This window comes from Coenobita brevimanus, chromosome 57 (assembly GCF_032717465.1).
Source record: "Coenobita brevimanus isolate Jiangsu-jjx chromosome 57, ASM3271746v2, whole genome shotgun sequence".
Classification (NCBI taxonomy): domain Eukaryota; kingdom Metazoa; phylum Arthropoda; class Malacostraca; order Decapoda; family Coenobitidae; genus Coenobita; species Coenobita brevimanus.
This window is the reverse complement of record NC_137010.1, coordinates 48,297,541-48,324,253: the sequence shown is the minus strand read 5'-3', so window position 1 is coordinate 48,324,253 and position 26,713 is coordinate 48,297,541. Positions and strand designations below refer to the sequence as shown.

The 26,713-nt window shown below is 43.2% G+C and overlaps 1 pseudogene; it reads left to right on the top strand.

Moving 5' to 3' along the window:
* The window catches only part of LOC145401986 (maltase-glucoamylase-like), a 426,725-nt pseudogene that overhangs the window by 253,829 nt on the left and 146,183 nt on the right, over positions 1-26,713 (top strand).

Here is a 26,713-nt window from a genome sequence, read left to right as displayed (position 1 = left end):
CGGAAAATTGCCAGCTCTTCATCTTGAATGCCGGGCTAAAGCAAGAGATTAACACTAGATTATGGTGCTACTCACAAAGTACTATGGTATGAATGCAGGGCTGTAGTATTTTATTATGTCATTGAACCACTGGAATTATAGTCGTTTTTTTAACAGCTGACGTAAATGTCGGCAATCGACATCCCGCCCGCCATAGTTAGCAATCATAAACATTACTACTCGCCTTCGGACAGTGCTGCCGTCAACACCTATGTACACCGTAGTGACCGTACTCAATTCTGTATGATCCTTGCTGATTTCGGTATTATTTTGCGTATACACATAATTTTCACATATGTGTTTTCACTGCTACTTACCTAGTCAAAATAGTACAGTAAATATGCGCGGATTCTTGATCTCATTTAATATTACAAAAGGATGATATGTCCTGTCATTTCGCTCCAGCCCGCAGCATTGTTTCCTCGGTGACAGCAGCTAATTCTACAACCAATCATGCCTGGAGATCACTGAACAACAAAAAACAAAAGTTGAAGTATGACTAATACATGCATCCCCTGTCACATCGTGGTGGATATAACTGAACTGAACGTCTGAACCAACGGGCAACACTAAAATTTTCTCGATCTGCTGGGACGGAGTTGCCACATATTATAATACTGGCATATTAAAAATTAGCTGGGGGCATTTAAAGCAATAGTAAAACAAGAGTTACTAACGAAACATAATTACATTGTACACTCTTACGCTTGTTAGGGGACGGAGGGGTTTTGGAAGAGAATGGTAGGAGTGAAGGTTGGGAAAGGAAGTGGAGAGACGGGTGGGAGGCAGGGAGTTGGGTGTCGCTCGTTTCCCGCCAATAGTGGGATACGGTAGATTTCAAAATATTGCACAGGTGCTAACACTGGCGGCCAGTTTTCCTTTTGTTTGTATTTACCACTACTAATATGAAACGAAATCCATAGTCATCTCAGTCATGAAAGATGATACAGTAAGCGCCTCTGGATGACCGTAAAAGCGAGCCTCGTCGCGGAGATGTTTATGCACCTAATTTTTAAATTCGTTTGTTTTCTTTGCATTTAAGCTTGATAAACATTTTTTTTTTTTTTTTGTCTAGATTGCTCCTACACTTATTCCTAACCATCATGAGAGAGTGAAAATGCTTGGAATGTGCTTGTCCTTGGAAGGATTTGTAGGGAAAGAAAGAGATTCTATATTTCCTTCCCAGCTCAGGTGGTTGATGACAATTGCCGACATTTACGTCAGCTAAAAAAAAAAAAAAAAAAAGACTATAAGCTGCAAAAGAACGAAAATTTCCGCCAGGTGAAGGTGAAAGATCTATCGTCAGCCTTTCAGTCCCCTGACCAAATCTTCATAAATGTATCCTGAGTTTTGTGCATTTTCATAGTTTTCTCTGAAAAAAAAAAAAAGTTTCTTTGTCAAAATTAGTTGATGCGAGAACATAGGGTGGTAGGACAAAATTCACCGGACATTAACTCACTGGACAAAAACTCACTGATTAAAAACGCATGAGGACAAAAGCCCACCGAATCCAATTTCATTTACAGTTTTAATAAAATACATGTGTAGTTAGACAATAAATTTCAGTTCAGACCTAAACAGTTCATTCCTAAACTGTTTGTAAAAGATGCAGAGAAGAACTTCATTCATAACATTTGTAACATTGTAACAGTGAATACTGCAGTTCGTATAACACAATCAATCAAGAAGAGGCAAACACCGCTGGGCGCATAGCCTCACACACCTTCTGACCCCACTCACGCGAGTCACTCTGTGCAACCCTCCAGGCAGCGGCTCTACTCCCTCTAAGTATCTCCCAACAGGAGTGATCGGCCTGCTCCAGCCATGAGTTACGTGGTCATCCCCTTGGCCTCCTCCACCCTGGTTAACTCATTCAGAGCAGGATCAGCCTCAGGAAAGTGGGCCACGTGCCCATGTAGCTGGAGTTGGCGTTGACATGTTATGTGGGTTTCACGGAGTAGTTGCTCATTAGGCACCCGGTTGTACCAGCGATATCCGATGATCCTGTGATGACAGTATGAAAGAAGTCGATTAGCCACTTCAAGTCACTTTTTAGTGTCCACGTCTCACAGCCATAAAGTAAGACATGGAGCATCAGCACCTTGAAGACGCTAACCTTCGTCCTTCTATCCAAAAAACATTATCAAATATCCAAATTGAGTGAACCCATAACCCGTAGGTCAGACCAATATGACGAGATCTCATTGTCTGATCTACTGTTGTTATGGACCACACTACCAAGATAAGTGAATTTTTCCAGGACTTCTGTATCCTCACCACATGCTTGGACAGACTGAATTGCGTCATCCAACAAACCACCAAATGCCTGGACCTTGATTTTGGCCCAAGAGACCTGTAATCCCAATGGCTTCACATTCTCGTTCAATTCCTTGAGAGCACTCAGTAGTGTCTCCAGCAACTCCAGTAGGATAGCTGCATCATCAGCAAACTCAAGGTCAGTAACCCTGAAATTGCCATTTGATACCCCACAGTGACTTTGACTCATAGCCCGGTCCAGTACCCAATCCATACACGTGCTGAAAAGTGTGGGAGCAAGGATAGACCCCTGTCTTACACCAAAACTTACTGGGAAGAAGTCAGATGTCCCCCTCCCCCACACACACACTTGACAGCACTCTCAGTGTTTGAGAACAAGCCAACAATCAGTCATGTTATCTTTGCTGGGATCCCATGGAGTCACATGAGGTCCCATAGTACCTCCCGACTTACTGAGTCAAATATCTTCTTGAGATCCACATAAGCTGCCAGCAGACCTTATTGAAACTCAACACAGCGTTCCACAAGAACTCGCAGAGCTAGGATATGGTCAACAATAGACTTCTTGGGCATGAATCTAGTTTACTCAGGCCTCTGAAACTTCAGCAAATGGTCTCAGATATGCACCAGAAGAATGTGAACCAGAACTTTGCCTGGCATACTGAGCACTTTAATGACACGGTAGTTACTACAGTCATGCTGGTCTCCTTTTCCTTTCCAGATAGGGGTGACTAAACCCCTTGTTGAATCAGAAGGAATGATACCAATCTGCTAAACAGCTTCTGTGACTGCATGTAACCCCCTAATCATGGCTTCACCCCCAGCTTTGATTAGTTCTGCTGGGATGTCAGAAATACCAGCTGCTCTGCCACTTTTCAACCTGCTACTGCCTTCTTGATTTCGTCTAGAGACCGCATGGCATCTTCAGTTGGTGGGACAGCAGTCAATTGCTGTAGTGTACACCAGTTGACGGAAGCTCTCCACTGGGAGGTTTAGCCATATACAGCTGCTCAAACTACACTCAGCTGAATAAGCTCTATACTCACTTGCCCCCAGCACAAGTCGTCCACCTGCTGTCTGCACGAGTCAACCTGAGTAGTGAATCTGGAGTGAAGCTTCTTCTTGGGTTTTGTAGGAGAGCCGAAGGTCATTTGCATGAAAATGGCCCTCCATGTCCTCAGTGAATTCCCTGACATATCTCACCTTGTCCCTTCTCAGTGAAACTCGTGCCCATCAAGACAAGAGTCTGTGCTGTTCTCGATCCCCAGCCAGTCTGGCAGCACGACTCTCCTCAGTTGTGGTCAGTGTCCCCTGTGAGATGAATCCCTTCCTTGATCCTGGGCAGTCTCCAATACACTCATTAGCTGCTGCCAGGGTAGCACGCTTAAAGGTATCCCACCATTCAACAGGATCCTCAACAGTACTGAGCACTTCAAACTGATCTAAGACTGCCACTGCATACTCCTCATCCCTGAATTTCTCAAGATAGAACCTTTTTTGATGGCGTCTTGAAAATCTCTCAGTTCTGATTTGTAGCATTAGAGTAACAACAACAACTCTGGGATCAGTAGCAAATAACTCTGCGCCCCTGAAAACACTTCACTTCTGAAGGATCCTCCAGCAAGTACTAACAAGAATGTGGTCACTCTCCTTGGCAACCCCTCCAGTATTGGGATACCAAGTCCAATTGGTAAAGATTTGGCCACTGGAACCAGGATCCAGCAATTCTTAACTTACATGATTGGCAAAATCCAGAAGGTAAGAGCTATTGGCATTCCTTGTTCCAGAGCCATGAGGACTACCCAATCCCTGAAACCCTCCCTGTCAGCGCCAGTAACTGCATTAAAGTTGCCGAAGACCAGGAGTGAATCCCGCGAGAGGCAGTTCCACAAAAGCATAATGTTTGGTGTAGAATAGCTCTTTTTTTTTTTTTTTCAAGATCACCCATCTCAGTTAGTGTGTACACTGCAGTAAGAGATGAAGACCAAGGAGTGCTTCAGTCTCATCAACATTATTAGTTTATCAACCAGAGTAACCCTGTTGGCACAAGAGACAAAATGAGCAGCAACTGCCACAACGACACCCCTTAGGTGGGCTCTATCGTCACTGCCAGACCAGTAGTACCTGTAACCATCACTACTGAACTCACCATGCCTGGATCACCTCACTTCAGAGAGTGCAGCCATGCCGATCCACCAATTGCCCCAACTCTTGTGATAACAGAGGCAATTGATCATCCTTTGAATGGCTTAAAACATTCCAAGCCCCCCCACACAGTGCCTTCCGAAGGCAATGTGGGTGGGGGCTTGGAAATATGAAATTTACCCTTTATACAAAAAAGCCATATCTTTTAACCCTATCCTGTGAAGGGAGGAGCTTAAATTCTGTCTGTGCCTAACTCTTGCTCGAGAGCTTTCAGAACAGTCGTGTAGAGAAATTTTACTTCTTACACTCGTAGGAAAGTTACTATTCATCATAGAAAGGCCACTTTGGTCTCACTTTGAAGATGAAGAGTTTTGCACTGTCGTACATTGTCCAAGAAGACAATATATAAAAAATAAAATGCAAAAAAAGTGAGTACAAGTTAGCTGACATGCTAAAGTTTTACACTGTCCTTTAAAAAAATATTAACCAAAAAAAACTGTTCAAGAAGTAATAATATTTTTTGCTTCAATACATAGCAGAATAAATTTCCTTTCCAATAATGCATCATTTGTTGTATTTTCTTAAATAATAACGCTGCATATATACACAAGAAAAAGGAGCATATGTGTCCGGCGAGAGGTCAAGAGGTGTACATCCTACCTGTGAGGAACCTCACACCAAACTCAGCCAAGCAAACCAAGTAAGCACACACACACCAGCTGTGGCAGGCTTAGCTCCGCCCACTTTTGCCCGTCATCCAACAAAAATGACGACTCCCTAAATATTTCTTTAGAGATTACATCAGATGATGGGCAAAGTTATCATACTGACGTCAGAGGTTGACAAATGCATGACGACTCAGGTCATCATTGGTAAGTCTAAGGGTTAAGATACTAAGGTGTTTAGAAACAGAAATAGTGTCCAACAGCTCTCAGGAACACTTCTGTCGAGTTTCTGTCAGTGAACAAATCTTTGCATAGGTTCTTTAAACGTTTCTAATAGCCACATATTTTTCACTCTATCCATTACTTGGAAGTAGCTCTCTCCCTACTTGTAATACCATTTAGTTGGTCAGGGTGTCATCCTAATGTTATTGGTAACTGTGCAGAATGGTGGATGAGAAGGGCATTGTCCATCAAAAACTGCATACTGTACCTTCCTGTACCATTCGTATTAAGAGATGCTTATGAACTTTTTTATGGTGAGCTCTTTCTCATCTTCCTTTAATCGATGAATTTCTGTTCAGAATAGTAGCTTGAAGCTAGCATCAAGGTATTGGACATTATAATTCCCAATATTTAAGTTCCAAAGGCGATTAGCTTCTCTTCCCCAAAGATCTTTAGCATCTCTGGAACAAGTCTGGTACTCACCAAGATCAGCTACTCCATCACTGCTGGGAATGGAAGAACCTGTCACAGTGGTTTAGAAAGGAAGTTTGATCCAGTAAACCTTACCGAATCGGTTCAGGTGGTTACTGTGAGGGGGAACACTTTACAACTGATCTCTAACAATGAAACTGTCCAGTACAGTTGTACCTTACCAGTATACAGTAGCTTCGCTGATCACTGGGATGTACGAGCGTCTTTGTCATGGCAAGGCAGTGCTCCCTCAATGAGGTCATTTTCACTTACGTCAGTACAAAGACAAAGCAGACAGTATTTATTATTATATTAAGGTGAATAGCGGTTAGACAAGAAATAATGTATACTGAATAGCAAATTTTTTTTATTTTGATAGAACCTTGGAGCATTGTGCAGAAGTTCTTGTTACTTAACTTTGTACTTTGATGTTGTGAACAATTTCATATGTGTTGTCAGGACTTATAAATATGAATACATTTATACTCAATTTTCCATATTCACCAGCAGAACACTCATAGGCTGAGAATGACCGAAGCATAATATCCCACTTTCTCTTTTCAGTAAGCCGTAATGGTCAACTCTGGAGCTTTGTTGCGCTGGCTGGCTGTCCTTTTAATCAAACACCGACAGTCTTTTAACCCGCCACGTGCCAGTGCCGTTTTAAAATGGTCTGACATAATGCTGCGGCCAGTGCCAGTGTCGTTTTAAAACGGTCTGAAATAAAAAACATCACTGTGACCGCATTTTTCAAGATTCGCAGGTAAAAATTGGCAGGCATGTAAGGTAACTGTTCCTCTACCATCCCCCCAGGCTGTCAAGGTCATACACTCACTCGCTCTCCCCCTCACGCTCGCTCTGCCTCACTCTGCCTGTGTGGCTCACCCAGTGCTGTACATAGTGAAGGCATTTTGTAAATATTTTCATGTAAGTGTAAGTTATAAATAATTTCTTGTAAGTGTAAGGACTATATAGTGAAGTCAAGTTGTAAATACCTTCTTGTAAGTGCCAAGACTGTATGTAATGAAGTCAGGTTGAACCTGTCTTCAAGTAAGTGTAAGTTAATGCATTCACAGTGAGAAAGACATGCAAATTGTGATAGATGCTGCAGTAATAAGTGATCAGAAAGTGTACTGAACATTGCTATACCTTCCCAGCATAAATACCTGAGTATACCTTACATAGAAAACGGCTTTCTCTCACGTACGTGGTGAGCATGAGAGAGCGGCTATACCTGTACACGAGTATGCAGGACTGAATAAAACCGATTTCCGACCCTTGGTGAGCATTTTAATGGCGAAATTCGTTGTTTCCACATGAAAATCTATCATTTTAGCCCCCCAAAAAAACAGTCGAAAAATGGCCGGCACTGGGGTGACCCAGAGGGCTAAAAATAGCCGGCATGCGGCGAGTTAAAGGCAATGTATCCATGTATTTCGAAACGGATCTGGATGTTAGCTTTGTTAATAGATATTTCACTGGAAAGGAAAGTTTCTGCATCTTTCCATTTTTTTTTTTTTTTACTTAAAAATGCTTATGTCATACTTATACCCTTACAGAGGCGGCAGCTGCAGGTCCTTCACACCACATGAGCGACAAGACTCTGTGCCTGTCAGCCCAAGATGGTAGCACTATGACTTCCACAACCTATACGGATGGGCACAGACTGAGCCAGCATATAGGTATGAGGCCTGTCTGTGTGTTTACAGGGAAGTGACCTTCGCAGAACTTCCCTTCCTGTGAACCTAAATCACAGTTCGGTTGATATACATAAATAAATTTTAACTGAATTTTAACTGTCCTATGCTTATCCAGTTATGCCAGCCTGTTTGCCTCCATGTTTATGTGTAATTTAATCTGTCTCTATGTTTGCGCTGGTGGGCACAAAAGGAGACGACTCAAAGATAGGCTTGCTTTGTATTTATTTTTCCTTATCTAACTCATCATGAGCAACAGTGAGAGTTAGTCAACTGTAGGCCGAAGTCTTTTCTCATCTTTCTCCACTCTGACCTATTGGTTGTTAGTCTGTTCCACCCAGTCCAACCAAATCCGCAAATTCCGTATCTCCATCTTTTTCTTGAATCCTGAAGCTCGCTTAGTTATTTACTTAATAACTTGATACTTTTTTTTTTTCCTAACTATAGCTACGAAATCCAACTAGCTCTCGTGGCTGTTTTGCATCTCGTACAAGATACATTATATTCGTTATGTATGGACGCTATCTCTGCCTTAAACCTTCTCCCTTAGTATACGGCCATCTTAATTATTCTATTCATATCACCAGCAGATGATTTTATTGACCTTAAAGAAGACTTCTCATAGTTTTAGTTTTAGTTTTCCTTATACAGCCTCTGCACATGATCTCACCCCCTTCTGTCTGTCTGTATCTCTGTCTGTCAATCTGTCACTGTCTCTCCGTATGTCTCTGTTCGTCTCACTGTCTGTCTCTGTATGTTCGTCTCTTTGTTCAGTCTGTTCCTCTCTTTGTCTGTTTGCCTCTCTCTCTCTCTCTCTCTCTCTCTCTCTCTCTCACACATATCCCGCTTACTTGCTGTACAACCATAAACAAATGATTGCACCCTTCTCGGTCTGGTTCTGCCACAATATTATGGTGATCACTTGATGGCAACACCCACCTGACTCGCTCTGAACCCCGTGAATTTCATCGCGTCGTGAGTGTTGCTGTCACGTGATTACCAAAATACTTTGGCAGGACCAGGCCGAGAAATTTACAAACTACTGTTTTAGGCGGTATCTATTGTACCTATCTCGCAACCTACTTTCTTTCCCATCTGCCTTCCTGCCTACCTACTTACCTACTAGTCTGTCTATCCATTTATTCATTCATTCATTTATCCATCCATTTGTATATCTATCTATCTATCTTTCTGTATCTGTCTAGATCTATCTGTCTGTCTGCCTATCTACCTACCCACCCACCTATCCATCTACCTACCTACCTACCTACCTACCTGTCTGTCTGTCTATCTACAGCAGAGGTTCCCAGATTGTTTTGGTTATTCCCCATATTCGCCAGAAAATCTTTGATGATCCCCCACTACTCCCAAAATCTGGGATTGCCCCACCCTTTCGGGAGAATTAATTTAAATAACTCTAGACTCTAGAGTTGTTCTCCCCATTTAGTGGTGCTTTTTAACTTGTAACCGGAAGAAATCTAGTAGTATTATACAGATTTTTACAGTTTTAGGAATATTCTGGGGATTTTGTACATCCTCATTATTTGAGAACAAATATTCTAACTTTGCTCTTGAAAAAAGTGGAGATTTAGAGCCAAAAAGGCATTTGGCCACAAAATATATGAAATATATAAAAAATACAATAAAAAATTTACTGTGTCAGTTTTGGCCTTATCCGTTTATGCCCCCCCCCCCTCCTTTTGGGACCCACTGATTTACAGAATCTGTCTGTCCATGACAGTGGTGCAGAGTGTGACTGGGCAGCGCGGTCTGGTGGTGACCCGGTCTACCTTCCCGGGCAGCGGCCAGTGGTCTGGGCATTGGCTTGGCGACAACAGGTCCAACTGGACCGAAATGGTGCACTCCATCACTGGTCAGTTCAGGTCAGGTCAGGCGGGGCCTAACTCAGGAGGGCATACGTAAGATCAGGAGAGGCATAAGGAAGATCATGTTAGATTAGGTCATTCGATCAAGTGGAACAAATTTTGTCACTTTAGAATAAATCGGTTTAATTTAAGTTAAGCCATATCGGGTCAAGAGGGCACATATCAAATCTATAGGGGCATAGTTATTTCTGCAAGGCATAGCTCGATGTAGGAGGGTTATAAGTCATGTCAGGTTACGTCAAGTCATGCACTTAGGCCAGGTCGTCAGGTAGTTAGTTCAAGTTGCGTCAGGCCATGGGAGAGGGGGCACTAGGCTAAGAGAGACACAGATCAGATACTAACTGCTCATTGCCAAGCTGGGGTACCGAAGACGAAGGCTTGTAGAATCCATACCGTGTACAGCGAATTCTTTGTTACCTAGTGACTACAGGATTTACAGCCCACTCTGTTGGAAATTGTGATCTTTTAAACGGGAGGTATTAAGCTGAAGATTATTTCTTTAGAATATAAAAGATTGACTTACACTTATTCTCGCTTTTCAGTACTTCCCTATCTACTTCCCGTACCTCCCTATACCGCCCTGCCTACATACCTCCCTGGCTACTTCCTTACCTGTCCCCGTGCCCGTATACCAATATACCCACTCGCCTCTCTACCTACAACCCTGCCTACCTACATCTCTTCCTACCTCCCTGCCTACCTACCTGCCAACCCACCTGACTCTCTACGTGCTACCCTGCCTACCTACCTCCCTGCCGACTTCCCAGCTTACCTCCTTGCCTACCTCCCTACCTAATCCCTGTCTACTTCCCCCTGCCTACCTACTTTCCTACCTACCTACCTGCTTATTTACTCTGTCTACCTATCTGTTTACCTACTACCTCCTTGTCCATCTCTCTACCTCCCTACCTACATCCCTGACTACTCCTCTTAATATGCCTCCGCAAGTTTCTTTGCCTACCTTCCTTCCTTCATGCCTGCCTGCCTGCCTGTCTACCTACCTACTTACCCACTCACTCGACTTCCCACTTGTCCCCCTGCCTACCTGCAACTCTACCTACATCCCTGCCAACCTTCCTACCTACCCCCCTGCCTACCTATCTCCCTACCTACCTCACTGTCGATCTGTTTACCTCTCTGCCCACTGAAGTATTTTCCTCATAACTACCTCTACGCCTGCTTCCATCGCATAGTGAGTTAACGACACACGCGGACATTTATTTATTTATTTATTTTTTTTTTTGCAGTTTGCCAGAACCTAGTGCGCTGGATCAAAATTGTGATGAGGGCATAACTTACTGCATTTTGTATGTCCTTTCCAGTTATATTAATGACATGTTTATCTATCTGTCTATAGCCAGACGCCATAATTCCGTAAGGGTTGGCCGCTTGTCTCTGAGTTAGTTGTTGTACGGGGAGGGGCACTAACCCCCCGCCAACCCACTTGTTGACACGTAGGAAACACGTATGGGTTGGTTATGTGGTTACCACCCAGCGTTGTAAATGGTTTCTCAGCGTACAGGAAACCATTAGGCTTGGCACTCAATGTACAGCCCCCTGAAACAGAAAGAAAAATAATAAAGAGTGACAGGAAAGATGGGAAAAATAGGAAGAAAAGAGGGCAGACACAGAAAAAGAATGATAAACATGAAGGAAGAAGTAGGCAGCACTACATCAAGTGAGTGGATGATGGTGAGAAATAGGAAGAGAGGAGGGCAGACACAAAAAAGGATGATAAAGGTGAAAGAAGAAATAGGCAGCACTATATCAAGTGAGTGGATGATGGTTGCCGCCACTTACCACCATAATAATCTTGTAAATAGGGGGGGGGGGAAATTGGTTATTGTCACATTAGGGTTGCTGTGAGAATGTTGACCTCTCTGACAAGGGCACACCGTCAGGTGCAGAAGATTCATTTCACACTTCAATCTTTAGAATCAGTCTATGACTGTGACCGGTAAGCGCAGTCAGGCGGAAGGACGGACGAAAAGTGTTCTTCCGGCTCAAGCCCTCTCAGACTATCAGCTTCGCCCTCGGGAAGTAGGAGGAACATAGTCAAGCCAGGAGAACTCAGGTCAAGCCGGGAGGGGCATCGGTCAGGTCAGAGAGGGCATAGATAAGGTCATGAATGGCGAAGGTCAGACTAGGAGGAGCATAGATCAGGTCAGGAGGGGCATAAGGCTTACAGGGTAAAGGTTTGATCAAGTCAGCTAGCTGGGCCAGGAGTATTGGTCATTTCTACAGGGTAACAGTTCAGGTCAGGAGGGGCATAGGTCAGGTCTAGTATATGGTTCCCGTCGATATTCCTTTGTGTTCCTGGGATATCATACTAATAAAGGAAGATTCCAATTATTGGATTATTGCTCAGTAGTTCAGGAGAATCTCATTGGTTCTGACACAGTATCCATACGGTATGAAGAAACTACAACTATTGATGATGAATGCGTCACATATTCGTACAGTTCTCTTGCCCTTGTCCCATACTTGTTCCACACTTGTATGAAAAACACCTGTCTGACACTTGCTGTCTACATGTCCCACACATTTCTTAAAGCCCTCTCACTCTTGGTCTGTACTTGTTCAATCCTTGTCTTAACCATGAATCACATTCATCCTGCACGTATTGCCCTCAAACATGGTTGAGTTGTGTCTTCCATTTTGTAGCTGTTACCCTTCATACCTGACCCACACCTACCCCCTCATAAATTTGTAAACCCTCACACACCTATCCCTCCATATACATGTTCCCCCACACCCATCCTCCCCGCACAGTGAGTAGCAGAGCAACACCTTTTGGGAAAGGGCTGGTGCTGCCCAAGGTGACATTAATGGCGTGGTTCACTGCTGCTAAAACTAATCAGCCTCCTGCTGAAGAGGATGAGCTCCAGACAGTGCGAAATAGTGTGAGGGTGACAAGGACACGACACATCATACCTGTCACCATCACCACACGTAATAAATTTCAGATTCTAGCTGATGCTGAAGAAGAGACCCATGAGGTTCGACTGGTTATAGAGTATTATGGTCAGCTTGTGGAGTTCTGTGGCAGAGCACTAAGTAAAAGAAACAGAAATTGCAGTCTATGTGCTGGACTTGATAGTGTAACTGAGGTTGTGGACACTGTTACGGCTTGTGGAACTAATAAAAGTCTTATCATCAGTCACATAGGAGCCAGTGATGTAGTGCAAACCCGGTCTGAAGAGCTTCTGAACAAGTTTCTGATGATTCAGTGTTACAGTACAAACACCAATAACATTCTAATTTTAGGTGTTCTCCCCTGGATCACTCTGAACATTGTCTTTTGCACCAAGGCTTTCAGGTTGAATAATCGCATCGTCACTTTATTTACGGGAGGGTACTGAGTTCATTGACATCTGGAATAGTTTGTATAAGCAGAGGGCTCTGTTTTCACATGATTGTCTCCACTTACACTTGGTTGGTTCTGTTCGTCTCGGTCTTCTTTTGATGAAGCAGTACGTTTATTTCTGGTGAAAAATCACTCACCATACGAGGTCTATTGACGAATCATTATAGATGTCATAAACTTTAGAATTTAGACAGACTAATGGAGGCAAGCACATTATGGCTTTGCTTGTGTAGATTGTGGAATAGATTTTTTTTTTATTCAGAGGCTTACTTTCCTGCTGAAAATTGCGATGTAATAGGAATAAAATAATCATGGCTCAGTACTGAACAATGTGATTTTTTTTTTTTTTTTTTTTTTGGGCGGAGTACAACATATCTGGACATAATATCTTCAATAGTGAGAGAAATAATACAGCAGGGTTGGTGCACTGTTGTACGTTAATATAGGCCTTTATCCAGTCATAATCTCGAAGCCCTCTATCAGTAACATTGGCAGTATTTATATCCAGCTTAGAAATGAATCCCATAACAAACAAGTACACAAGTAATCATTCACCGGCACAAGCCAGTAACGCTGACAATGACATTTACGACCAAAGTATTGAAATATGTACCACCCTAAATACTGTAATCTTTGGATATTTTAATAATGTACCTACTTGGTGGTGGCCAGAATTAGGATTCAAGTAAGATGGAGGAATAGAAGGGAAAGACGAGAGGAAGGAGTAGTTGCAAGGAGAGTGGAAAGGTTACAAGAGGATGAGAAAAAGGCAGAGTATAAGAGAGAAGTGGAGGAACGATTGGGCAAATATGAATTGGAGCAGATGGGAGACGTGGAAGGTGTGTGTAGGATATTTACAGAAGAAATATGTGCAGCATGTGATGTGGTATGTGGAAGGAAGAGAAGACAGAGGGGGGTGCAAGGAACAGCGTGGTGGACTGAAGAGGTGAGACCGGTAGTGGCACAAAAGAAGAACGCATACAATGAATGGATGAGAAATAGGGGCGTGGAAGAAGTTGAGAGGCGGAAGAGAGAGTTATATGTAGAAAGAAAGAGAGAAGTGAAAAGATTAGTAAGAGAGAGTAAGAAGAGAGTGGATGAGGAATTTGGAAGGAATTTGAGTGTAAAGTGGAGGGACTGTAAGAAAATGTTCTGGAAAGAGGTGAAAAGAGTAAGACAGGGTGGAAGTGAAGTTAGCAGGGGAGTGAAAGATAAATATGGTAGATTACTAGTGGAGAAGGGAGAAAATGTGAGCAGATGGAGAGAACACTTTAAGGAATTGTTGAACATAGAGGATGGAAGTAATGCAAGTATAAGTGGCTGGGGAATGGCTGGGAGAAGGAGGGAGGTGAGAAGACAGGAAGAAATCAGTAGGATAGAAGTTGTGGAAGCAATGAAGAAAGTTAAATCGGGGAAAGCCCCAGGAATTGATGGAGTGTGTGGTGAAATGCTGAAGCATGGGGGAGAGATAGTAGTAGATTGGATGTGGAAGATGTGCAGATTGGCCTGGGAGGAAGGTAGAGTCCCGGAGGATTGGAAGTCAGGTATAATTATTCCCTTGTACAAAGGAAAAAGGGAAAAAGAAGCGTGTGGTAATCATAGGGGCATTTGTCTTCTTAGTATAATAGGAAAAGTGTATGGTAGGATACTTATTGACAGAGTTAGAAAAAGAACAGAGAAATTAGTTGGAGAAGAACAGGGAGGCTTTAGGAAGGGATGAGGTTGTGTAGATCAGATATTCATTCTTAGATCTTTAGTGGATCAGTTTCTAGAGAAGGGAAAGAAGTTGTATGCGGCTTTCATGGATTTGGAGAAAGCATATGACAGGGTGGATAGACAAGGATTGTGGAAAGTATTAAGAATATATGGAGTAGATGGGAAGTTGTTGAATGCTGTGAAGAGTATGTACGATGGTGCGATGGCTGCAGTGCGTGTGGATGGTGAACTAAGTGAATTTTTCTCTTTGAAAGTTGGGTTGAAACAGGGATGTGTCATGTCGCCATGGTTGTTCAATCTGTACATGGTTGGGGTAATAAAAGAGGTACAAGGTAGGGTAGTGGATGTTGGAGTGGCCCTGTTTTTTTTTTTTTTTTATGCGAGGAAGAAGGAACCAAAGGCCATGAGCCCGCAGTAACAGTTCCCTCCAAGAGAAAAACAAAATACAATAGAGAGCCAAATTCAAGATCCGATCATTTTGAGATGCCTGGACACACTGCGTTTGAAAGACTGGAGATCATAGATGAGAGAGGATAGTGTTTGGAGACTCCCTGTACTGTTGTTTGCAGATGATACTGTGTTGTTGAGTGAAGACGAAGGGGAGCTGCAAGGCTTGGTGGATGAGTTTGAGAGAGTGTGTGAGAAACGGAATCCAAAAGTGAATGTAGGGAAGAGTAAAGTGATGGTCTTTGAGAGAGGTGAAGTCAGTGAATGTACAGCGAGGTTGGATGGTGAGGAATTGGAAAATGTGAGTACGTTTAAGTACTTGGGTAGTGTGATGAGTAAGGATGGAGGTTTGGAGGGTGAAGTGCTTGAAAGGGTACAGCAGGGAAGAAAGGTTGCTGGTTCTTTGAAAGCAGTGATAGGAAACAGGGAAGTGAGCATGGAAGTGAAAAAGTTACTACATGACAGTATTGTGATACCAACTCTAACGTACAGAAGTGAAGCTTGGACGTTGTTGGAAGGACACAAGTCAAGAATGAGAGCAGTGGAAATGAGTTATTTAAGAGGAGCCTGTGGAGTCACATGGAGAGACAGGCTGACGAATGAGGATATAAAGGAGCGTTGTGGTGTGGATGTGGATGTGATAGGAAGCGTTATGGGGAACACAATGAGGTGGTTTGGCCATGTGGAGAGGATGGAGGGTGACAGACTGAAGAAGAGAGTGTATGTGAGTGAGGTGGAGGCCGAGGATGAGATGGAGGGATGGGGTGGAGAGGTATATGAGAGAGGGGGGTGTGAGTTGGGAGCAGGGCAGTGAAATGGCGGGGGACAGGGCGACTTGGAGGCGATTTGTGTCCACCCCAAACGGGATTGAGGGGTCTGGCAATAGATAGATAGATAGACCTACTTTTAAATGGGTATAAGCCCTATCTTCACACACAGGTTGGACTTGTACACTGACTTGCAAGAATGTTAATGATATCCGCTGGTAGACTGTCCAGCATGAGGAGGTGGTGTGTTAGATTTGGTTTTGGCCACGTCAGAAAACTTATTACCGCAGTAAGCCCTTGGAACCAGCTTCTGACCATCCCTCTTTGCTGAACTTTTTCTAGTGTTTCAGTAAAACAGAGTAGGCAACCATACCCTCTTTGCAAGTTCATCTGTCAACACCAAACAAATAAATAAAAAAATGGCATCTCAACACCCAGCCTCAGAGTCCCTCGGGGGGGAGGACCACAAAAGCCCCCACCATCCGCCCCTATCCCGGCGACGGACAAGAAAAATGCTTGGAACCACTGTCTGACACACTTGCTCTTCATTTCTGCAATATTCTTGCCCTTTCCTCTAATTTTCTCTCTGTTGAACACCACCTCCCTTCCTCTAACCCCCACCTTCTTTTCCTGACCGAGACACAGCTGTCTGAGGCGACTGTTAGAAAACCCTTCTCTATATCCTCCTACTTCCTATATACTCATTTCTAAGCCAATGGTGGCAGTTGTGTGTATTTACGCAACAATATTTCTTGCTCTTGTGTTCCTGAACTTGAATCTTTTGAATTCTTTACTCTTTGGCTTAGCCTTTCCTGTAATTCTCTGACTAAATGTATCTGTGCTGTTTACTTATCCCCTAATTCTACTGACTATGAAAAATTTCGTGCCAATCGTACTTCTAAGATGGAACACATCGTATCATTCGCTCCATTTTCTGAAATCTCTATTCTGGGCGATTTTCATGTTCACCACCACCTTTGGCTCTCCTCTCATTTCACTGATCCACCTAATGAACACGCCTACATCTTTTCTATCTTTAATGACCTAGGGCAGCTAGTACGCTGCCCTGCTCATATCCCTGACTGCCTTGGAGAGAGTTCCAACGTACTTGATCGCATCCTTACAACTAATCCTTCTGTTTATACTGTTAATCTTTTCTCTATTGGACTCCTCTGATTACAGCCTTATCACCTTAACATGTCCTATCTCTCTAGTAAGGCCTGTGAACATTTCCAAGGAGCGATGGCAGTGGCTCTTTGGAGCTGCTGATTGAGAGGCCCTCAAGCAGTACCGGTACTTCTTTGATTTTCTCTGGAATAGTTTTTGCGTCCCTGGCCGTGAGCCATGTGATTGTGCCTCACGCATTACGGGGGTTATTCTCTCGGGCATGGAAGCATATATTTCTTTCCCCTATCCTGTGACTAATGCCAAAAAACAAAACAAAAAGAACTTGGCTTAGTCACACTTGTTCAAATGCTGTCCACAAAAAGAAGAAGGCCTAATGCAAAAAAAAAAAAGAAAAAAAGAAAAAAGAAATTGGCTTAATGACACTTGTTCAAATGCTGTCCACAAAATGAAGGCCTAGAAGAGGTGTTGGATCCAACTTATGCCTGAATATTATCTCTCATATGTGTCTGCCCGGAATTGTGCTAAGTCTGTTCTTCACACTGCTGAAAATAATTTCATGCTTTCTAAATGCTTTGAACTCTTCAATTGAAGTTCTTCCCATTCCTTCTGGAACCGTGCCAGAAACATTTCAAACAACTTAACTTCATCATCCTTCCCTCCTCTTTTCTTCCCTGATTGCTCTGTGGCTGTTCCTTCTACTGATAAAGCAGAACTCTTCACTCAGACTTTCTCCTTCAGTTCCACATTAGACGACTCCGGTGTTGTTCCTCCATCACTTCCTCCGTCTGACTTCCACCTGGCTGACATTAAAATTTCTTCACTTCAGTGGCTTTTGCCATCACTGGCCTCAATATTAGCAAAGCATATGGGCCTGATAGGATCCCTCCTGTTGTCCTCGAGAACTGTGCTTCTGCACTTACACCCTTCCTAGGTAAACTCTTTCACCTTTGTCTGTCAACTTGTACTTTTTCTTTTTGCTGGAAGTATGCTCTTATTCAGCCTGTCCCAAAGAAGAGTGACCATTCTCAAACCTCCAACTGTCGCCTGCTCACTGTAACATCCTGTATTTCTAAAAATTTTGAATCAATTCTTATAATAAAATTTTAAAGCGCCTTTCCTATCACAACTTTCTTCCAGTCATCAGTATGGGTTCCGCCAGGGATGCTCCACAGGCAATCTTCTCATCCTCCTTTCGGGACTTTGGCAAAAGCTTTGCCATTGCACTAAACATCTCAATGGCCTTCTATCAAGTCCGGCATACATCTTTAATTTCCACACTGCCCTCTTGATGTTTCTGTCCTTCTATCTGTCTTTATCTATAGCTTCCTTTGTGGTCGTTCTATAGCTGCTGCTGTAGAGGCCACCATTCTTCTAGGGCTACCAGAGCTCTGTCCTGCCACCAACCCTCTTCCTTCTATTCATTAGTGACCTTCTAAGCTGTACATTTAACCATATCCACTCATATGCTAATCACTCCACCATTTACCTTTCCATTCGTTCTCACAGCATCCATCTCAGTAATTATTTCAATAAACTAGGGCTGAAGCTATGACACATTTCATGTCTGACTTGGCTCATATCGCTGATTAGGGTAAAAGTAATTCGTTATTATTAATGCATCAAAAACTTAGTTCTTACATTTTTCAACTCATCAAAATCTTCCGCAGGAGTTTCCTCTAAATTCTAACAATATCCAACTCAAATCTGCATCATCTTTGAACATACTTGGGGTTTCATTTTCTCGGGATTTATCTTCGAAAGACCATAAAATTACTTCTCTTGCAAAATCTGCTTCCAAGAGATTAGTTGTGCTAAGCCGAGTCCATGCCTTCTTTACTCCTGCACAGTTGTTGACTTTATACAGGGGCCTTATTCGCCCCTGTGTGGAGTACAACTCCCATGTACAGGGAGACTCTCCACATGCAGTCCTTCTCAACAACTTGGAGAAAGTCTTTTCGTCTCATTAACTCTGCTTCTCTTACTACCTCCCTTCAACCTGTCTCTTCGCTGTACTGTTGCATCTTTATCTCTTTTCTATGGCTACTTCAATGGTTATTGCTCCTCTGACCTGTCTGCTTTCAGCTCTCCACCACTGTGGAGGATGCGTAGCACCCGTCTAGCATGTAGCAAACTCTCATCCTTTTTCTGTTCAGCCCTTTAATGCAAGAGTTAACGGTTACTCCCAGTCCTTCACGGATGCAACAGGCCGGCTCTGGAACTGTCTTCGTCTGTCTGTATTTCCTACTGCCTGTGACATCCAGTTCTTCAGACTCAGTGTGTTTAGGCGTGTCAAAATGAACGGATCTTGAATTTGCCTGTCCAATATCTTGTTTTTATTTTTCGTGGAGGAAACTATCTTGCGGGTCTCTAGCTTTTTATTCCTTCTTCCTCGTGTAAAAAAAAAGTATATAATTTCAGGGTGGGGATTTTAGTACTTGTGATCAATAAATGATCATATTTAACCATAAGTTTAGTGATTACATTATCAAGTCTAGTGATGAGGAAGTGCCTTACTACAAGAGAGCTGATTTTCGCAAAATAAAGGAAATTATTATTTCTGGTGACCGGAATGGGAGTAATATCAATGGTTATGGTAATTTTGTTCGCCAACAGCGAAAGATCAAGGGTTGTGGGTTGATAAAACATTCATGTTAGTTTTGTCTTTACATAGCTTTCATCTGACACTTGTAAGAGTAATGAGTCATTGTTTATATTTCATTGTTTGGAGAATCATTGATGTTACTTTTCACCAAACGTTCCCTGTTTCACATCAGACAAGCTATAGTAGTAATATTGCACAGACCAGTATCACTTTTCTAGAGGGCTCAGGCAGGGTTTAGTCTGCTAGCCTTACGCCTCACAGTAACATTCTCTGTATTATGTGAGACATAATGAGGTCGCTAACTAATAAATTTAGTTTTAATATAGAAGTGTATCGTATGCCTAGGTGATATGGAATGGAACAGGCGGTCACCCTGATTGTCGAATGGAACAGTCTGTCACCCTGATTGGACTGGTCACCGGTCTGCTGGGGGTGGTGGCGGCAGAGCAGGATGGTAAACTGTTGTCACTGTTTAACTTCAGTTAGCTCGCTCCATAATATTGTAGCATCCGTTGTTTTAACAATAACAATGTATTAATATACAGTACAAACTGTGAAGGCCATTTTCATTAAGACCTTGAATTCGAGCGACGAAATATAAATATATTCATGCTGGCCTTACGATATTGTGTGGTAAGCCTGGTGTTTTCTTTCTAATAAAAGCTCTTGAGGAACACTAGTACAAATGATTATTTAACGTAAATGTGCGTACGTATTTATCGATGTATTTATCCGTATTTACAGTCAAAAATACAGATTCTATTCCTACAACTTTTCATGTTCTTAGACGAGGACAACATGATTAGCAACATTACTGTCAGTGAGAAGGATGTACGACTTAGCATCACTAAACTTAAAAGTGTTGAAAACACTGGAGCCAGATAAAATATTGCCGCGCACACTGAAGGAAGCAGAGAATGAAGTATTATCAAAACCATTAGTTGAATTGTTCACTAAATTATGACCCCACGTTTCCTTGCTCGTTGTTGTCGTAGGAGGGGGGGGCTTTGGAAACTTCGACTGGGATCTGATGTGTAGGGGAGTCATAGCAGGGTACCTAATGAACTCCACAGTGTGTGGAACTTTGGTTGATAGGTGGATGTCACACTTGCAGCTCCACGCTGCCCTGCCCTCTCTCCTCTCCCTGGGTTCCTGTCGCTGCCCCAGTTAATTTTCCAGTGCTCCTTTCTTCTACTGTAGCTTCTTAATTCCTTTTCTCCTATCCTCTCTATTCTATCTTTGGCTTTGAATTGAGTGGAATTTTCCACATTCATCAAATTCTCATCAATAACCTTTAGTAAGTTGCTACAGGAAGGAATAGAGTGTGCCCGTGGGCTATTAGTCAGACCAATTGTAGGGATCATGGAGGTTTGGCACCGCCTCAGTGTGTGCACCTCTGTGGAGGTGGACCTCTGCAGAGGCAGAACTGCTGCTGAGCTGCAGCCCTCGGATCTGGGGGTGTTGCTGCTTAGTGGTAGGACTCTCGGCCAAAAGCCGGTGGCCCATCATTGTGCTGGAAGACTCCGCTCTCCCACACGGGGATACTATCCCTTCTTGGGTGGGGTAGGGAGTACATGCTTGGAGCTTGATCCCTACTTGGGTCGTTGGCCGGGCCTCTGGACTCCGGGTTTTGCCCAAATAATCCTTTCTTTTCAACAGTCACGATGAGCCTTTGCCTTCCCAAAATTAATTATGGAAATTGTTTCTGGTTCTCCCTCCTCCGGTTCTGCCGATGTTTTGACCCCGATGGTTACCCCGACTTCTCTTCCTGGTACTTCTCTGGCTGTTTCAATTATTTCTCAACCTGTTCCATTCTGCTTAACTAAACCATCTCCTGCCCCACAGGCCCTTCCGTGTACACCCACGCACCAAGGTTTCTGTACCCCCTCGGCGGAAGGAAGTGGAAGTCAGGGTTAGAGAGAGGGCAGGCGAACGGACAACCCTGAGTGGTAGTTTTGTACTGAGCTACGAGGCGAATGGTGAGAAACCTAACTAAATTGTATTCGAAATATTTCCATGCTATTCACCTGCAAAACATTATGCTTTCGTAACATGCATAGCATATAGTATAACATAGACTACCGTGTTATCATAGAGTCCTGTGAAAATGATCCAGACACGACCCATCTGTTTCGGATCTTCATCATACAAATGAAGCACCGAGCCAGGTTTATGTAAGCTGCGACTAGTCATTATTACTGAAGTGAGAAGTTTTGTGAATGTTTTCCTGGATTGTCTATGGCTATCATATAGAATGATTATGAATTTAATGCTGATTCCCACAGTAGTTGTGCGGATGATTATATAGGTTAAAATTATTTTATGTGGACGAATTAACCACATTGTTATGGGCAGAGGAGAGCATTCATTAATAATTAACTATAACCAGATGAAATTAGAAGCATCCATCCATCCACCAATCATTCAATCCTACGTTGCCCTTGAGGAGCGTACGAGCCTGGGGCTAGGCAAGTTGGTCCTGATACTTAAGATGAGAGTGACCACCCTCACTTATCCCTGAGTGGCAATACGTGAGCAATAAACCCCAACCACTCCTTGGATATAAACATTCGCCGGCTCAATCCGATTGGAGCGACATAATTACCCACTAAACCACCAGGCTCCATAATTTTCTTATATGGTTACCACCCAGCGTACTAAATGGTATCCTGGTGTACAGGAAAAGATTTGGCTTGTCACTCAATGTAGTCACCCACAGGCAGAAGGAAGAGGAAAGAATGAAGGAAAGAAAGACAGAAGAGGATGGAAGGAAAGAAGGATGGAGGAGAGGAAAGCGCAGACACCTGAGAGCAGCACTACATCAAGTGAGTGGATGGTGAGTGCCCCCACCTACCACCTAAATTAGAAGCAAAGAACTCAAAATATTATGAGACAACGAAGATACAGCTGAGGTATCCTGCTTCGCCTCGTTATCCAGGCCTTAATTGTTGCTTCACCTCATACGAGCATTATTTTCCTTCAGTCTCTGCCTCTTCTATTACCCTTACTTCCTAGTATTCTCTTACTGTAAGCCGTCATATTCCTTAGGGGGTCTCTAGTCGTCCGGTCCTATAACCCCAACTGTACTACATTATTCGTCACATCATCACTACCACGCAAACAACGTTAGCACAAGACTGCTGAATCTGTTACTACCATTATTTGCACCGCCACTATTAACCCCCCCTTTTCCCACTGACTGTGTCTAATTTCCCTCACAATACGGCTACTGGTATTACTAATCCACTATAAATCTGTATAATAATATGATTATCCTTATGTCTGTGTATCTGCTAACCACAGTTTTCCTGTTCCACCTTCGTCGACTCGTCACATACCCCCCACTGCTGCCCCAGTTGCAGCCCCCTCTCTCCCACCCACTATCGACCCCACTCCTCCCCCACTCCGACACCACACTACTCCTCACCTCATCCTTGGGCCACCAGGCCTGTTGTCCACCCCTTACCGGTGAATATACGTGGTATGAATTAATGATAATGATTATAATAATAACAACACATGCGTAGCGTTGCTAACATTACATGTAAAAACTGTATACCCAAACTTGCCTATATTACGGAGCACTGATATACTAACCACAGGCCGTCCTTATCATTACCCCTAGACCTTCCCCATAGCACTTCCCTGTGGTAATACAACCCATTGTAGTCCTTTGTGGGATCACTACGGCTGTTTGGGAAAAAGAACATTGTGCACGATATGCCTACAGCCCACTGCAGTACACCTGTGACACTTCACTGACATCCATCGAATAGCCTGAGAGGAGTTAGTGGACAAACAAACGACTGGACATACTGTAAACAGAGGCCGAATGTCTCGCATCAGTATATGACGACCTGACAAAACTGTTACCATCCTGCTTTGCAGGTGTCATCTTAGTTATAACAATAATAATAATGATAATAATAATAATAATAATAATAATAATACTAATAATAATAATAGTAGTAGTAGTAGTAGTAGTAGTAGTAGTAGTAGTAAGGCGAGACCAAGGATGATATGGAGGGATGGAGAGGTATATGAGAGAGGGGTGTGTGAGCTGGGAGCAGGACAGTGAAATGACGGGGGACAGGGCGACATGGAGGCGATTTGTTTGTGGCCACCCCTTACGGGATTAAGGCGTCTGGCAATTGATTGATAGGTAGGTAGATAGATAGATAGATAGTAGTAGTAGTAGTGGTAGTAGAAATAGTAATAGTAACGACATGTTAATAGGCACGATATAGAGGAGGACAAACACCATAATTTCCCTGATAAAACACGTGAACACATCTGTGACATATGAAACCGATAGTGCCATAATATGATGTAGTGGTAGGGCTATAGTAATTCTGACTAAATTAATGTTTGACAGCAACTCAACCTTCCGTCATGGTAAAAAGATATTTCATTGCATCTACACATGCCGTTTCAGTGTTTGTCCTCCTCTGTATCGCGCCTAGTAACATGTCTATCTATCTATCTATCTATTGCCAGACGCCCCAATCCCGTTCGGGGTGGCCACAAACAAATCGCCTCCTCGTCGTCCTGTCCCCCGCCATTTCACTGCCCCGCTCCCAACTCACACCCCCCTCTCTCATATACCTCTCCACCCCATCCCTCCATCTCATCCTCGGCCTCCCCCTCCCTCTTCCCCCCTCCACCTCACTCACATACATTCTCTTCGTCATTCATCCTCCATCCTCTGCACATGGCCAAACCACCTCAGTGTATTCCTCATAACGCTTCCTATCACATCCACATCCACACCACAACACTCCTTTATATCCTCATTTGTCAGCCTGTCTCTCCATGTGACTCCACAGGCTCCTCTTAAATAACTCATTTCCATTGCTCTCACTCGACTTGTTTACTTCCAGGACCGTCCAAGCTTCACTTCCATACGTTAGAGTTGGTATCACAATACTGTCACATAGTAACTTTTTCACTTCCATGCTCACTTCCCTGCTTCTTATCACACTTTCAAGGAACCAGCAACCTTTCTTCCCTGCTGTACCCTTTCAAGCACTTCACCCTCCAAACCTCCATCCTTACTCATCACACTACCCAAGTACTTAAACGTACTCACATTTTCCAATTCCTCACCATCCAATCTCGCTGAACATTCACTGACTTCACCTCTCTCAAAGACTATCAATTTACTCTTCCCTACATTCACCTTTAGATTCCGTTTCTTACACACTCTTCCAAACTCATCCACCAACCTTTGCAGCTCTCCTTCGTCTTCACTCATCTACAAAAAAACAGTACAGGGAGTTTCCAAACACTACCCTCTCTCACCAGGGCCACTTCAACATGTAGTTATTATTATTTTTATTATTATTATTATTATTAGTAGTAGTAGTAGTATCATCATCATCATCATCATCATCATTATTATTATTATTATTATTATTATTATTGTTACCACTACTACTACTACTACTTATGTGGTAGGTGGGGGCTCTCACCATCCATTCGCTGGATGCCGCGCTGCTCTCGGGTGACTGCTCTTTCCTCTCTTCCTTCCTTCCTCTTCTGTCTTTCTTTCCTTCATTGTTTCCTCCTGCTCCTGTCTATTATTATTATTATTATTATTATTATTGTTATAACTAAGATGACACCTGCAAAGCAGGATGGTAACAGTTTTGTCAGGTCGTCATATACTGATGCGAGACATTCGGCCTCTGTTTACAGTATGTCCAGTCGTTTGTTTGTCCACTAACTCCTCCCAGGCTATTCGATGGATGTCAGTGAAGCGTCACAGGTGTATTGCAGTGGGCTGTAGGCATATCGTGCATAATGTTCTTTTTCCCAAACAGCCGTAGTGATCCCACAAAGGACTACAATGGGTTGTATTACCACAGGGAAGTGCTATGGGGAAGGTCTAGGGGTAATGATAAGGACGGCCTGTGGTTAGTATATCAGTGCTCCGTAATATAGGCACGTTTGGGTCTACAGTTTTTACATGTAATGTTAACAACGCTATGCATGTGTTGTTATTATTATAATCATTATCATTAATTCATAACACGTATATTCACCAGTAAGGGGTGGACAACAGGCCTGGTGGCCCAGGGATGAGGTGAGGGGTAGTGTGGTGTCGGAGTGGGGGAGGAGTAGGGTCGATGGTGGGTGGGAGAGAGGGAGTGGGGGGTAAGTGACGAGTTGACGAAGGTGGAACAGGAAAACTGTGGTTAGCAGAGACAGACATAAGGACACTCATATCATTATACAGATTTATAGTGGATTAGTAGTACGAGTAGCCGTATTGTGAGGGAAATTAGACACAGTCAGTGGGAAAAGGGGGGGTTAATAGTGGCGGTGCAAATAATGGTAGTAACAGATTCAGCAGTCTTGTGCTAACGTTGTTTGTGTGGTAGTGATGTGACGAATAATGTAGTACAGTTGGGGTTATAGGACCGGACGATTAGAGACCCCCTAAGGAATATGACGGCTTGCAGTAAGAGAATACTAGGAAGTAAGGGTAATAGAAGAGGCAGAGACTGAAGGAAAATAATGCTCGTATGAAAACAATTAAGGCCTGGATAACGAGGCGAAGCAGGATATCTCAGCTGTATCTTCGTTGTCTCATAATAGTTTGAGTTCTTTGCTTCTAATTTAGGTGGTAGGTGGGGGCACTCACCATCCACTCACTTGATGTAGTGCTGCTCTCAGGAGTCTGCGCTTTCCTCTCCTCCATCCTTCTTTCCTTCCATCCTCTTCTGTCTTTCTTTCCTTCATTCTTTCCTCTTCCTTCTGCCTGTGGGTGACTACATTGAGTGACAAGCCCAATCTTTTCCTGTACACCAGGATACCATTTAGTACGCTGGGTGGTAACCATATAAGAAAATTATGGCACCTGGTGGTTTAGTGGGTAATTATGTCGCTCCAATCGGATTGAGCCGGCGAATGTTTATATCCAAGGGGTGGTTGGAGTTTATTGCTCACGTATTGCCACCCAGGGATAAGTGAGGCTGGTCACTCTCATCTTAAATATCAGGACCAACTTGCCTAGCCCCGGACTCTTACGCTCCTCATGGGGAAACGTAGGATTGGATGATTGGTAGATGGATGGATGGTTCTAATTTCATCTGGTTATAGTAAATTATTGATGAATGCTCTCCGCTGCCCATAACAATGTGGTTAATTCGTCCACATAATATAATTTTAACTTATATAACCATCCTCACAACTACTGTGGGAATGAGCATTAAATTCATAATCATTCTATATGATAGCCATAGACAATCCAGGAAAACATTCACAAAACTTCTCACTTCA